This window comes from Salarias fasciatus, chromosome 3 (genome assembly GCF_902148845.1).
Source record: "Salarias fasciatus chromosome 3, fSalaFa1.1, whole genome shotgun sequence".
NCBI classification, from domain to species: Eukaryota; Metazoa; Chordata; class Actinopteri; order Blenniiformes; family Blenniidae; genus Salarias; species Salarias fasciatus.
The window spans coordinates 1,086,285-1,098,584 of record NC_043747.1 but is presented as its reverse complement, the minus strand read 5'-3'; the positions used below and the strand labels follow the sequence as shown (position 1 = coordinate 1,098,584).

Below are 12,300 nucleotides of genomic sequence, written 5' to 3'. Positions count from 1 at the left end.
GGAAGTGAGTCTGCTGCTGGGGGTGAGCCTGTGCCCTCTGGCGCCCCCTTGAGGCAGGTTTTAACCTCCGCTCTGTGCAGACCTGCGGTGACGTGACCGGGGTTTTCAGACCTGCCTGCTGCGGTCCGATCAGGTTTCCACAGACTGGGCGGGTCTGCCTCTCGTCTCTCCCCAGCAGCAGTAACCTGAGCTGTGTCACAGCGTGGGGGTCCCGGGCCTCAGGCTGGGAACCACTGGGATTCATGGGCCTGTGTGAGGCTGCTGTCTGGCCTCAGCTCAGACCGACGGTGTGGAAGTGAGACCGGCTCCGGCTCCTCCCCCACCTGGACCCCAGGTGGGATCTTGATCTCGGGGGTCTGATGACGAGCTGAGTGCTTCCCTCTGAGCCAGGTCCCGGGTTCACCCTCTCCCATCCTCACGACGTCCAGTCATCAGTCCCCATGTCTCAGCGGGTTGGCCTCTCATGCTTCTTGCTGTTCCCAGTGCAGACGGTCTTTGTGCGTTGGACGTGTGTGTGTGTGTGTGTGTGTGTGTGTGTGTGTGAGACAAGCAGATGGCAGCTTTCTGGAATGAGTCAGGAACCCCTGCTCCCGGCCTGCTCCCTCTGATGCCTCTGCTCGGCGGCAGCCGGCAGATCCGTCCTCTCCGGGACGTCCTCGGGTCTGCTCCGGAGTCCAGAAGGTGTTTTGACCTCCGGCAGGTTAGATTTGGACAGTAGGGAGGCCGTGCTGGCGTCCTGAGGCCGGGTCGTGACCTCTGCTCCTGCTCCTGCACCCAGCAGGGCGTCTGTTCCTCAATATTTTGTGAAACGTTTGTTTGGAATCGGGTGAAATTTTATTTATTGCCTGGACTGATCTTCTGTCTTCTGTCAATCAGCTTATCATATGCAATTCTGAACCTGAATCGGTGATTTGTATCGACGCGTTGATGTGACGGAGCTGTTCCATCTGAACTCTCCTGGTGAATGTCGGTTTGCTCGTAGGGCCGGAAGAGCCGGTGCATGGAGAGCGCTCTAGTGTAGGAACGTAGACGCTAGCGTGAATCTGTGTTCATGTTCTGCAGGTAACACTGAAAGGGACTCAATGTTTGAATGTCATTTTTAAAGAAATAAAAGGTTTGAAGCAAATGGCGGCCTTGTGGTGTTCTGTTGAGACATGTCCTCGTCCGTCCTGGACCGTCCAGACGTCGGAACCGGCAGCAGGTCCGGGAAGACTCGTCCCTCCGGGCCTCATCGGACCTGTACGAATAAGATGCCAGGTACACACACAAACACACACTTTTTTGTTGTTCACTCAAATGTGGAAGTTCTCGCCGATGGCGTGTTTCTTGATCTGCTATTTGAACAATCTAAATGGTTAGTAGTTGTGCTCACACTGGTAACGTTGATCTTCATCATGATGTTCTGATCCACTGCAGGTTAGTAAGATGTGGTTTCGTGTTGTGTGTAATCCTCTTTACACTCCTTTCTGGGAGTTTGATTCTTGAACTGGAATGATGAGATATTTGTGCCACAAGGGGGCGCTGCAGTGACAGGCAGCAGCTCTGAGTTCACCTGAGAAGTTACCTGTGAGCAGTTTGCAGTTTGTGCTTTAAGAGTGAACCGAGTTGACTGAACTGAAACACCCGGGTTAATCCGTCCGTACAGTAACGCGCCAGAGGAGAAAAGAGTTCAGGGAGTCCCGGATCAGAGAGCACCGCCCCACCTGCAATGTTTTCCACCGAGCGGCCACTGCATGAAACCTGAATTATGAAGAGCAGCTCCAGAGAGCAGCTCTTGAGCTTCATCCAGCTGCAGAGAGCAGCTCCGGAGGGGCTGCCTGGCCCGGATCTACCATGTGGGCAATCTGGGCGGCCTCAGGCTCAGAGGGGCTCTCTTCTTTTATTTATTTATTTTTTTGCAGTAATATATAGGCATTTGAAGAACGAACTGTTTTGTACTTAGTCCTTGCAGGACAGTGAAACGACACCTCAATCACACGAACGATGCTGAAGAGCAATGGAACTGTCCTCACTTTACGACAGACCTTTTTTTTTTTTGGTTTAGGGTTACATTAGGTTTAGGTCAGGTTTAGGGTCTGGGTTAGGCCTTTATTTTTGATGTTAGGGGCTAGGAAATGCATTAAGTCAATGAGTGTCCTCACAACTATATAAGTAAAAGTGTGTGTGTGTGTGTGCGTGCATAAAAAGAAATTAAAAAAAATATATAAAGGGGATCGTAAAACATGCCTGCTTCTGTGCATGTGCGGGGAGTTGACACATGCGCAGAAATGTCTGGGACGCATCGTGTTCCGTTAATGGATGGGGTACCAACAGGCTCCTGTACCGCCGCCACCCGGCGGCCGCTGCAGCTCTGCAGGCTCAGACTGGCAGCGCCGCACGCTGTGGCGCTGGGCTGCTGGCAGAGCCACCAACCACCATTCTTTTTGTAATGAATTTTTTGGGGAGTTTAAACTTTAGGTTCTTCATCTGTTTCAAACTGTAACCAAGTTGTGATGATTCCCAAAATTATTTCAAACATCTGGAAAATGTACAACTGATGAGAAATTCCAGGCTTTTTCTATCATTTTAATGACTTGATGTCTGACAGATTATGGTCATTAAATAGATAGTTGTTTAAAAAAAATCAAAAAAGAGGAAAAGAAGGACTTGTTCATTTCATGGAAAATAAAATTGCCAAAAGCTGCTCCTAAATGTATAACATTTAGACAAATCAAAAATATTAACAATGAGCAATTAGTTAACGATCTAGTAAATATTGATTGGGATGAATTTCAACTTATACCATATGTGGAAGATGCATGGAACTAGTTTTTCTCTGAAGTATCCATAATAATCAATAAACATGCTCCTCTAAAAACTCATCGTGTGAAAGGCAGACATCTGCCCTGGATTGACTCCACATTGCTTGATCTCTTCAGAAAAAGAGATCAAGCTCGGGCTAAGTTTCGATCCTCAAATGATCCTTCTGATTGGGAATATTACAAATTACTTAGAAATCAGAGTAAAACACAAACAAGGAATGCAAAATCAAATTTTTATGAAGACAGCTTCTCTCAAAATGTAAACAACCCAAAACAATTTTGGCACCAGTTGGATCAACTTCTTCACAAGTCTAAAAGTAAAACTCAGCAGCTCATTGTGAATAATGAACCTACGTTTGATCCTGTTATCATTTCACAAGCTTTTAATCAACCCTTCTCTAACATTAGCAGTGTCTCCAATAATCCTCCTGTTCTCTCAGGGGCTTTACCACCGAACCACGTACTGGACCCTCCTTTTCTTTTCGAAATATAACCCTTCAGATGTTTTTAATGCACCATGTGGATTAAAAACTAATAGTAGTGCGGGCCCTGACGGTCTTGATGCAAAGTTTCTGAAAATGGCTGCACATGTGTCAATGTTTCCACGAGCTGATCTGTTTAATCTGTCCATAAACACCTGCTCATTTCCTTCAATATGGAAGACCGCGAGAGTTACTCCTGTCTGCAAAGGAGGTGATCCGACTGACTTAAACAATTATCGTCCAGTTTCTATTATATGTGCTGTTGCCAAGGTTTTTGAGAAAATTATATTCAATCAACTATATCAGTACCTTAATGCACATCATGTTTTATCACCAGGACAGTCTGGCTTTAGAGCTGGATACTCAACAACTACAGCTTTGCTAAAATTTTCCAATGACTTCTTCTCCTCCATTGACCAGGGTCAACTTGTGGGATCCATGTTTTTAGATCTGTCCAAAGCTTTTGATTCAGTTGACCATTACTTGCTTCTTGACAAACTTTATGCAGCAGGCCTGAATAAAGAGGCAGTTTTATGGTTCAGCTCTGATCTTCACAATAGGAAACAGTATGTTCGTTTTGATGGTGTTCAATCTGAGAAATGCACAGTTGAAAATGGGGTACCTCAAGGTTCCACCCTTGGTCCTCTACTTTTTCTATCTTCATAAATGATCTCCCGCAAATTACACAGAACTGCTCAATAAATTTGTGTGCTGACGATACAGTGCTTTATAATGCTAATTCCGATCTCACACAACTGCAGATTCAGCTGCAAGCAGATTTTAATCTGATTCAAAACTGGCTTCAAAATAATAAACTAAAGCTGAATTTGAAGAAATCGTGCTGCATGCTTTTTGGTTCTCACTATAACTTACTTACATCTCCTAACCTACATACTGCATTTAGTAATGGTTCAACTGTCCAAAACGTTGACTCTGCTAAATGTCTTGGACTTTGGTTTGATCCTGAACTCTGCTTCAAACCTCATGTAGATTACATCATCAGACGAACATGTGCTACTTTAACTCCTCTTTTTCGGTCTGCAAACTGTTTTACACAAGAAGTCAGGAAGCAAATAATGACTCAACTTGTCCTCCCTGTTGTTGATTATGCTGACACAATCTATCAAAACGCTCATGACTTGTATCTCAAACCTTTAAATGTTCTCTTCAACTCTCTCTGTCGATTCATACTCAGATGTCCTTTTAGAACTCATCGCTGTATTTTGTTTGAGAAGCTGAACTGGTTGCAACCATATGAAAGGCGACAGTATCACTGGACACTATTCATTTTCAAATGTATTTATTCTTACTGTCCTCTGTATCTTAAACAGTTTTTGGTTCCAGTAACTTCTGTATATTCTTTAAGAAGCACTCAGTCTTACTTTCACTGCTCCACGTACAAACAAAGAGCTCGGTCGCAGAGCCTTCCAGTGCAGGGCTCCATCTGACTGGAAGAGTTACCTCTATCCACTCTATCCGGTGTAACATGTTTGGCTCTATTCCAGTCCTTATTATTTTCACACCTTAAAGCTTCCTGCTGATGTTTTTAGTTTTTTTTTGTTTTGTTTTGTTTTTGTTTGTTTGTTTGTTTCTGTTTTTTTTTTCCCTTTGAACTTCCGTCAATGATGTATCACCTGTTTTTGAATTCATGGAGGACTGGGGGGTGAGGGGACAAAGGAGCATGTCTGTCCTGTGTGTGTGTGTGTGTGTGTGTGTGTGTGTGTGTGTGTGTGTGTGTGTGTGTGTGTGTGTGTGTGTGTGTGTGTGTGTGTGTGTGTGTGTGTGTGTGTGTGTGTAAAAATGTGTGCATTTATGTATGTTATTGTGAATTGTGTTAGATATGTATGTGTTTATGGATCCCCTCGAAAACGAGATGCTACATCTCAAGGGGCGTTCCATCAATAAACTTTAAACGTTCATGGAGCTCCAATGGCTGAGCTGCAGTTCCCCCTGTGTCCAGCAGGAGTCGGGCTGGAGCTGACCGCTGTGTGTGAGCCTCCAGGTCAGTGAGAGAAGAAGAAGCGATGGCGGCGGTGCTGCAGCGTCTCTCAGAGGACAGAATGAGTCCAGTTCAGGCTCTGAGAGAGTTTATCCAGCAGCGACTCGCTGCTGCAGAGATATTCACCGCCTTCCTACAAACTACCGTCCAGCTCCAGCAGGAGATTGACCGACAGAGAAAACTGCTGCAAATCCACTGGAAACATCCAGTCCAGCTCCTCACAGCAGGTGATGAACCGTGAGGATGAAGACATGAATGTGTGTGGTGGAGGATGGTTCATTGTTTTAAAGTTTGCAGACAGAAACGAGGCTGCAGCTGCAGTTCTGGTTCACAGTGAAGGAACGGAAAACGGAAACACGGGAAACGGAGGAAGTGATTTATTTGCACTCAGTCTGAGCTTCAGAAAGCTTCAGAAGTGATTTATTTACTCTCACTCGGAGCTAACACGCGTTTGTGCAGATTTTACTCTTCACTTTATAATCCAGACTTTTCAGGAAACGCTTAGAGTAATGATGCGTTCAGGTGTTGCTCGGAAAAAAGTGTGAAACATCTCATGTTGGAAAGTTTGCATGAAGGTTTGAGAGCTGAGAGAAAGTCCTGCAGCATCCAGACAGTTTTCCAGTGGTCCTTTAAAGCCCACAGGTCCTGTCAGTTTCACTGAGCAGGGCAGGCTTTGTTGTGATTGAATGATTGTACCGTATTTCAGTGTGTGCTGTCCTGTTTCATCCAGCCATCACTGTGACACCTTCACATCCATCACATCAGGGCCTTCTGTCTGCTCTCCCTCCAGAGAGGCCACAGCAGCACATGGGGAAGCAGAAGAGCAGCTCCGGCGTGGAGCAGGAGGAACATGAAGCTCCACACATTAAAGAGCAGCCTGTTCCTGATGGAGGAGACCATTCCCACCACTCTGTGAGAGACTGGAGCAGCCAGAGACTGACTGCTGCTGCTGAGGACATATTCACCCTGTTTCAACAAGCTGTGCTTCAGTACGAGGAGGAGATGGCTGCTCAGCGCAGAATGCTGCAGATCAACTGGAATCCTCACATCCAGCTCCACAGAGCAGGTATGGAGAGCTGTGAGCAGACGTGCTGGATGGAACCCAGATGACCTTTGCCCTCACTGGTCTGCCCAGTGAAGTGTGGAGGTTGATGTTGTTTTGTGAAGAGGCATTTCCTGACAACATGTCAAAGCAGGACGTCTCATTATCCCTCCACCTGGTGGAGTGAACAGGTAGCAGAATGTTGCAGGTGAGTGACTGCACCGCCTGAAAACACTTCATCCAGATAAGTCATCACTCAGCAGCTGGAGACGATCAGTAAGAAACGGTGGGACTGGACTGTGCTTTTCAATTTTGAATGAAAGTTTTCAGTTTGACTGTTGAAGTTACCGTTTTGTTAAATCTCGTGTCCTTAGTTTTGAAAGAGAGAGTTTTTTTTAATCCAACGTCTCGAGGTTCCACCCTCCCTCTGCTTTCATGAGCGACCAAGCCACGCCCCTTTAATTGTGCACGCGCATTACCTGTCGGGTGAAACTGAGAGCCTCTGAGTCCTACAGCATCCTCCATGTTCAGCTGTTTACGGTGGATGTTCAGCAGACAGTGGATATATCCGAGGTGAGCGCGGCGGCTGCTGCGGAGCTAACTCTCCTCTGCCTGGGCGAGCGGCCGTGCTCTCTGGCTGTGCGCACACTTGATTGACAGCATGACAAAGCGGAAGCTCGAACACTATTGGCTGAAGCTGACCGGCGCTTTTTCGGATAGCATGGGGGTCTATGAGACGAAGGCGGAGCTCAGAAATACATTTTTATATTGCTTTATGCTAATATATTAATGTATCGAATCAGACTAACACATTTAAGCTCTGTTAAAAAATGATACATACATTGGAAATGAACAGAAACTCCGGACACAAGCTTTAAGGTGGACTGTGGAGTTAATGTTGCCAATCACAAGAACGAGGCTTCTCACTGGTGTGAGAAGCCTCGTTCTTGTGGTAATAAGATCATCTGTTATCTCGGGCTGGACTCTCCACTTCTCTGGCGTTGCCCGCGGTGAGAGGCGGCGGGCTGGTGTGGGTTTGCTTATAGCCCCACAGCTCAGCCGCCATGTGTTGGAGTTCACCCCAGTGAACCAGAGGGTCGCATCTCTGGGTCGGGGACAGGTGCCTCACTGTTGTCTCGGCTTACTGGCCGAACAGCAGTGCAGAGTACCCGGCCCTGGGAGGGGAGCTGGACAGTGGTCCATATGGGGACTCCATTGTTCTACTGGGGGACTTCAACGCCCACGTGGGCAGCGACAGTGAGACCTGGAAGGGGGTGATTGGATCGCACGGCCTCCCCCATCTGAACCCGAGTGGTGTCCTGTTGTTGGACTTCTGTGCTAGTCACAGTTTGTCCATAACAAACACCATGTTCGAGCACAGGGGTGTCCATAAGTGCACTTGGCACCAGGACACCCTAGGTCGGAGGTTGATGATCGACTTTGTTGTTGTGTCATCTGACCTCTGACCTCGTGTTTTGGACACTCGGGTGAAGAGGAGCAGAGCTGTCGACCGATCTCCACCTGGTGGTGAGTTGGATTCGCTGGCGGAGGAGGAACCCGGACAGACTTGGCAGACCCAAACGTGTTGTGAGGGTCTGCTGGGAACGTCTGGCGGAACCCTCTGTCAGCAGGGTTTTCAACTCCCACCTCCGGGAGAGCTTCTCTCATGTCCCGAGGGAGGCTGGGGACATTGAGTCCAGTGGACCCTGTTCTCCACCTCCATTGTCGAAGCAGCTGCTCAGAGCTGTGGTCATAAGGTCTCCGGTGCCTGTTTTGGCGGCAACCCCCGAACCCGGTGGTGGAGACAGGAAGTAAGGGCTGCCGTCCAGCTGCAGAAGGAGTCATATCGAGCCCTGGTGGCTCATGGGACTCCAGAAGCAGCTGACAGGAACCGGCAGGCCAAGCGAACTGCAGCCCGAGTGGTTGTGGAGGCAAAAACTGGGGTCTGGGAGGAGTTCAGGAGGCCATGGAGGAAGACTACCGGTCGGCCTCCAAGAAATTCTGGCAAACCGTCCGGCACCTCAGGAGGGGAAAGCAGGTCTCCGCCAACACTGTTTACAGTGGAGGAGGAGCTGCTGACCTCAACTGGGGATATTGTTGGACGGTGGAAGGAATACTTCGAGGACCTCCTCTATCCCGTCGCCGTGTCTTCTGTAGAGGAAGCAGAGGCTGAGGTCTCAGAGGTGGACTGAGGTCTTAGAGCAGGACTGAGGTCTCAGAGGTGGACTCGTCCATCACCCAAGCTGAAGTCACCCAGGTGGTTGGTAAGCTCCTCGGTGGCAAGGCACCGGGGGTGGACGAGATTCGCCCTGAGTACCCTAAGTCTCTGGATGTGCAGGGACTGTCTTGGTTGACTCGTTTCTGCAACATCGAGTGGCGGTCGGGGACAGAACCTCTGGATTGGCAGACCGGGGTGGTGGTCCCTGTTTAAAAAGGGGGACCGGAGGATGTGCTCCAACTATAGGGGGATCACACTCCTCATCCTCCCTGGGAAAGTCTATTCCAGGGTCCTGGAGAGGAGGATTCCACCAATAGTCGAATCTCGGATTCAGGAGGAACACTGCTATTTTCGTCCCGGTTGCGGAACACTGGACCAGACCCTCCATAGGGTGCTCGAGGGTTCATGGGAGTTCGCCCAACCAGTCCACATGTGTTTTGTGGACTTGGAGAAGGCGTTTGACCGCGTCCCTCGTGGTGTCTTGTGGAGGGGGCTCCGGGAATACGGTCCTTTGTTAAAGGCCGTCCGGTCTCTGTATGACCGGAGTAGGAGTCTGGTCCGCATTGCCGGCAGTAAGTCGGACCTGTTCCCGGTGCATGTTGGACTCCAGCAGGGCTGCCCTTTGTCACCGGTTCTGTTCATAGTTACGGGTGTGCGATATGATGATGTAAGATCGTTGAGGATTATAACGTCAGGACGATCTCATAAATCAGAAAGATCGTTAATCATCCATAGGGCACATTCTCCTCGTTTTTTCACCTATACCTATATAGTATTTTTTGGAGTGATGATGTTACCTGAAAGCTTCAGATAATATCAACTAAATATTCCCTCTAGTGCAGTTATCCACATACATGATAGATACATGCGGAGCAACATTAACGATGATAAAAAAAAAAAAACGCAGCCACAGCCAGAGCTGTGTTCGGGGACGCAAAGGCAGCTAACAGCGAGCGGAGCGCTGTGGAGCTTCTCTGCCTGGAGCTGCTGCTGGGTGGAGGCTGGGTGGAGGCTGGGTGGAGGCTGGGTCAGGCAGAGCTGGTTTACAGCAGCAGTACGGGATCTACAAGAGATCAGCCGCCATAGAAACACCCCAACAAGCTGGAGGGAGAGACGCTGAAGCTAGCACCGATGCTAATGCTAGCTAGTGAGCTACCGCTAGCAGTTCACAAGCTAGCATGAGGGATTTTATATACAACAAATCACAGAAATGTGAAAAGACACTTAGTGAACAAACCATCAAGTTAACAGCTGAAACGAACCTTTAGTCTGATCACTAGTGGAACGTCTTTGATTTAATGGGATGATGAGGGGCTGTATTTCAATGGAGACAGAGCCCTCTAGTGGTCATATAGCACAACTATTAAAACTTTATCCCATTAAAACTGCTAAAAAGCTATTTGATATGTTTAGTTTTTTGTGTTACAAAAGTGTACTTTATTGTTCATTATCTTTTGCCTCATTTTTAAAAGGAGATAAAAGCTTAGATCTCTGAACAAAACATTATTCTCAAGCAGCTGAATTATTCACTCAGGTTATAGATATTAAAGTTAAATTGTTTTTGTTCTAAATTGTTGCCCTGTAAGAGGTAACCAGCTAAGTTTCCATTTTTGTTGACCCTTTTTAATAATCTATTTGGTGTGGTCAGTTTTTGTGTTGCAAAAGTGCACTCTATTGCTGTTCAGTACTTAAATTGTCTTTTTTTTCTTTTAGGGTTTTACATGTTTAAATACATTTTATACATTTTATATGTTTAACATTGCGGAAAAAAATGGCCAAACTTGCAAATTAGTCTAGAAAAATCAATATAATAAAGAATTGTGATAAAATCGTGATCATGATATTAATTTAACAAAATCGTGATATGACATTTTTGCCATATCGCCCACCCCTATTCATAGTCTTCATGGACAGAATTTCTAAGTGGTTTGGGGACCACAGGATTTCATTTCCATGGAACCTGGACCATCATGCACTGGGGCGATATGCAGTAGAGTGTGAAGCAACAGGGATGAGGACCTCCAGCACCTCCAAATCTGAGGCCATGGTCCTCGACCAGAAGAAGGTGGTCTGCCCTCTCCAGGTCGGTGGAGACTGTGGCCCAGGTGGAGGAGTTTAAGTATCTTGGGGTCTTGTTCAAAAGTGGGGGAAAGATGGAGGTGAGACTGACAGGCGGATCGGTGCAGCGGCTGCAGTGATCAGTCGTTGTATCGGTCCATTGAGGTGAAGAAGGAGCTGAGCCGAAAGGAGAAGCTCTCGATTTACCAGTCAATCTACGTTCCCACCCTCACCTATGGTCATGAGCTTTGGGTCAGGACCAAAAGGACAAGATCCCGGATACAAGCGGCTGAAATGAGCTTCCTCCGTAGGGGGGCTGGACTCTCTTAGAGACAGGGGGAGGAGCTCAGTCACCAGGGAGGAGCTCGGAATAGAGCTGCTATTCCTCCACATCCAGAGGAACCAGCTGAGGAGGCTCAGCACCTCTTTAGGATGGAACCTCCTGGGTGTTCCGGGCATGTCCCACCAGGAGGAGACCCCATAAAACCGAGGATACGCTGGACATAGACCATGTCTCACGACTGGCCTGGGAACACCTTGGGATCCTCCCGGAAGAGCTGGAGGAAGTGTCTGGGGACAGGGAAGTCTGGGCATCTCTGCTGAGACTGCTGCCCCCACGACCTGGTCCTGGATAAGCGGCAAAAAATTGATGAATGGATGGAATCTTTTATCTCCTGCTTTTGTTTCCTTGCAGAGCTCCAAGTGGACCATGACTGCAGGGAGGAGCAGCTCTTTAAACAGGAAACACACTGCTGTCTAGAACAGGATGAGCTAGAACCTCCACACATCAGAGAACAAGAACCAGAGCCTCCACACATCAAGGAAGAAGAGGAAGAGCCAGAACCTCCACACATCAAAGAAGAAGAAGTACCAGAGACTGAGTGGTTCCTCTCTCAGGACTCTGAAGTCCACCATGGGAAAAGACACATGGACTCAGAACCAGCTCCACATTTGAAGCTGAAAAAACTCACGGTGTTTCACAGAAACAGTGAGAACGTCTGTCATGTTTCTGAGAAGCAGGCTGAATGTGAAGAAAGGTGTGAGGAAACTGACCATAACAAACATCAGTCAAAGGTCCCTGCTGAGGAGATCCTTTATGAAGCACGTGGCGAACATTTCAGGCAACCGGTCCACAAGAGAGCTCACACAGTTGAGAAGCCGTATTCTTGTCAAACATGTGGGAAAAGTTTTGGGTATCAGAGTAGTTTGTTGCGCCACATGAGGACTCACACAGGTGAGAAGCCATATTTTTGTGAAACATGTGGCAGAAGATTCAGTCAACGGTGTGATTTGAAGGTTCATATGAGGACTCACACAGGGGAGAAGCCTCATTCTTGTGAAACTTGTGGCGACAGTTTCAGGCATCGGACTAGTTTGTTGCGCCACATATCAGTCCACACAGGTGAGAAGCCGTATCACTGTGAGGCATTTGGCAAAAGTTTCAGCCAATGGAGTGAGTTGAAGGTCCACAGGAGAACTCACACAGGTGAGAAGCCTCATCCTTGTGAAACATGTGGCAAAAGGTTCAGTCGACGGAGTGATTTGAAGGTCCACAGGAGAACTCACACGGGCGAGAAGCCTCATTCTTGTGAAACATGTGGCAAAAGTTTCAGTCGACACATTAGTTTGTTGCACCACATAACGGCTCACACGGGTGAGAAGCCGTGTTCTTGTGAAACGCGGGAAAAGTTTCAGTCGAC

At 47.7% G+C, this 12,300-nt stretch overlaps 1 long non-coding RNA gene across 1 annotated transcript; it reads left to right on the top strand.

Annotated features, from left to right (window-relative positions):
- Positions 1-5,385: 5,385 nt before the first annotated feature.
- LOC115384862 (uncharacterized) lies at positions 5,386-11,352 on the top strand. Its single transcript, XR_003930969.1, has 3 exons — positions 5,386-5,509; positions 6,073-6,348; positions 11,295-11,352. It is a non-coding gene; the product is annotated as an uncharacterized LOC115384862 (long non-coding RNA).
- The last annotated feature ends 948 nt before the right edge of the window (positions 11,353-12,300 follow it).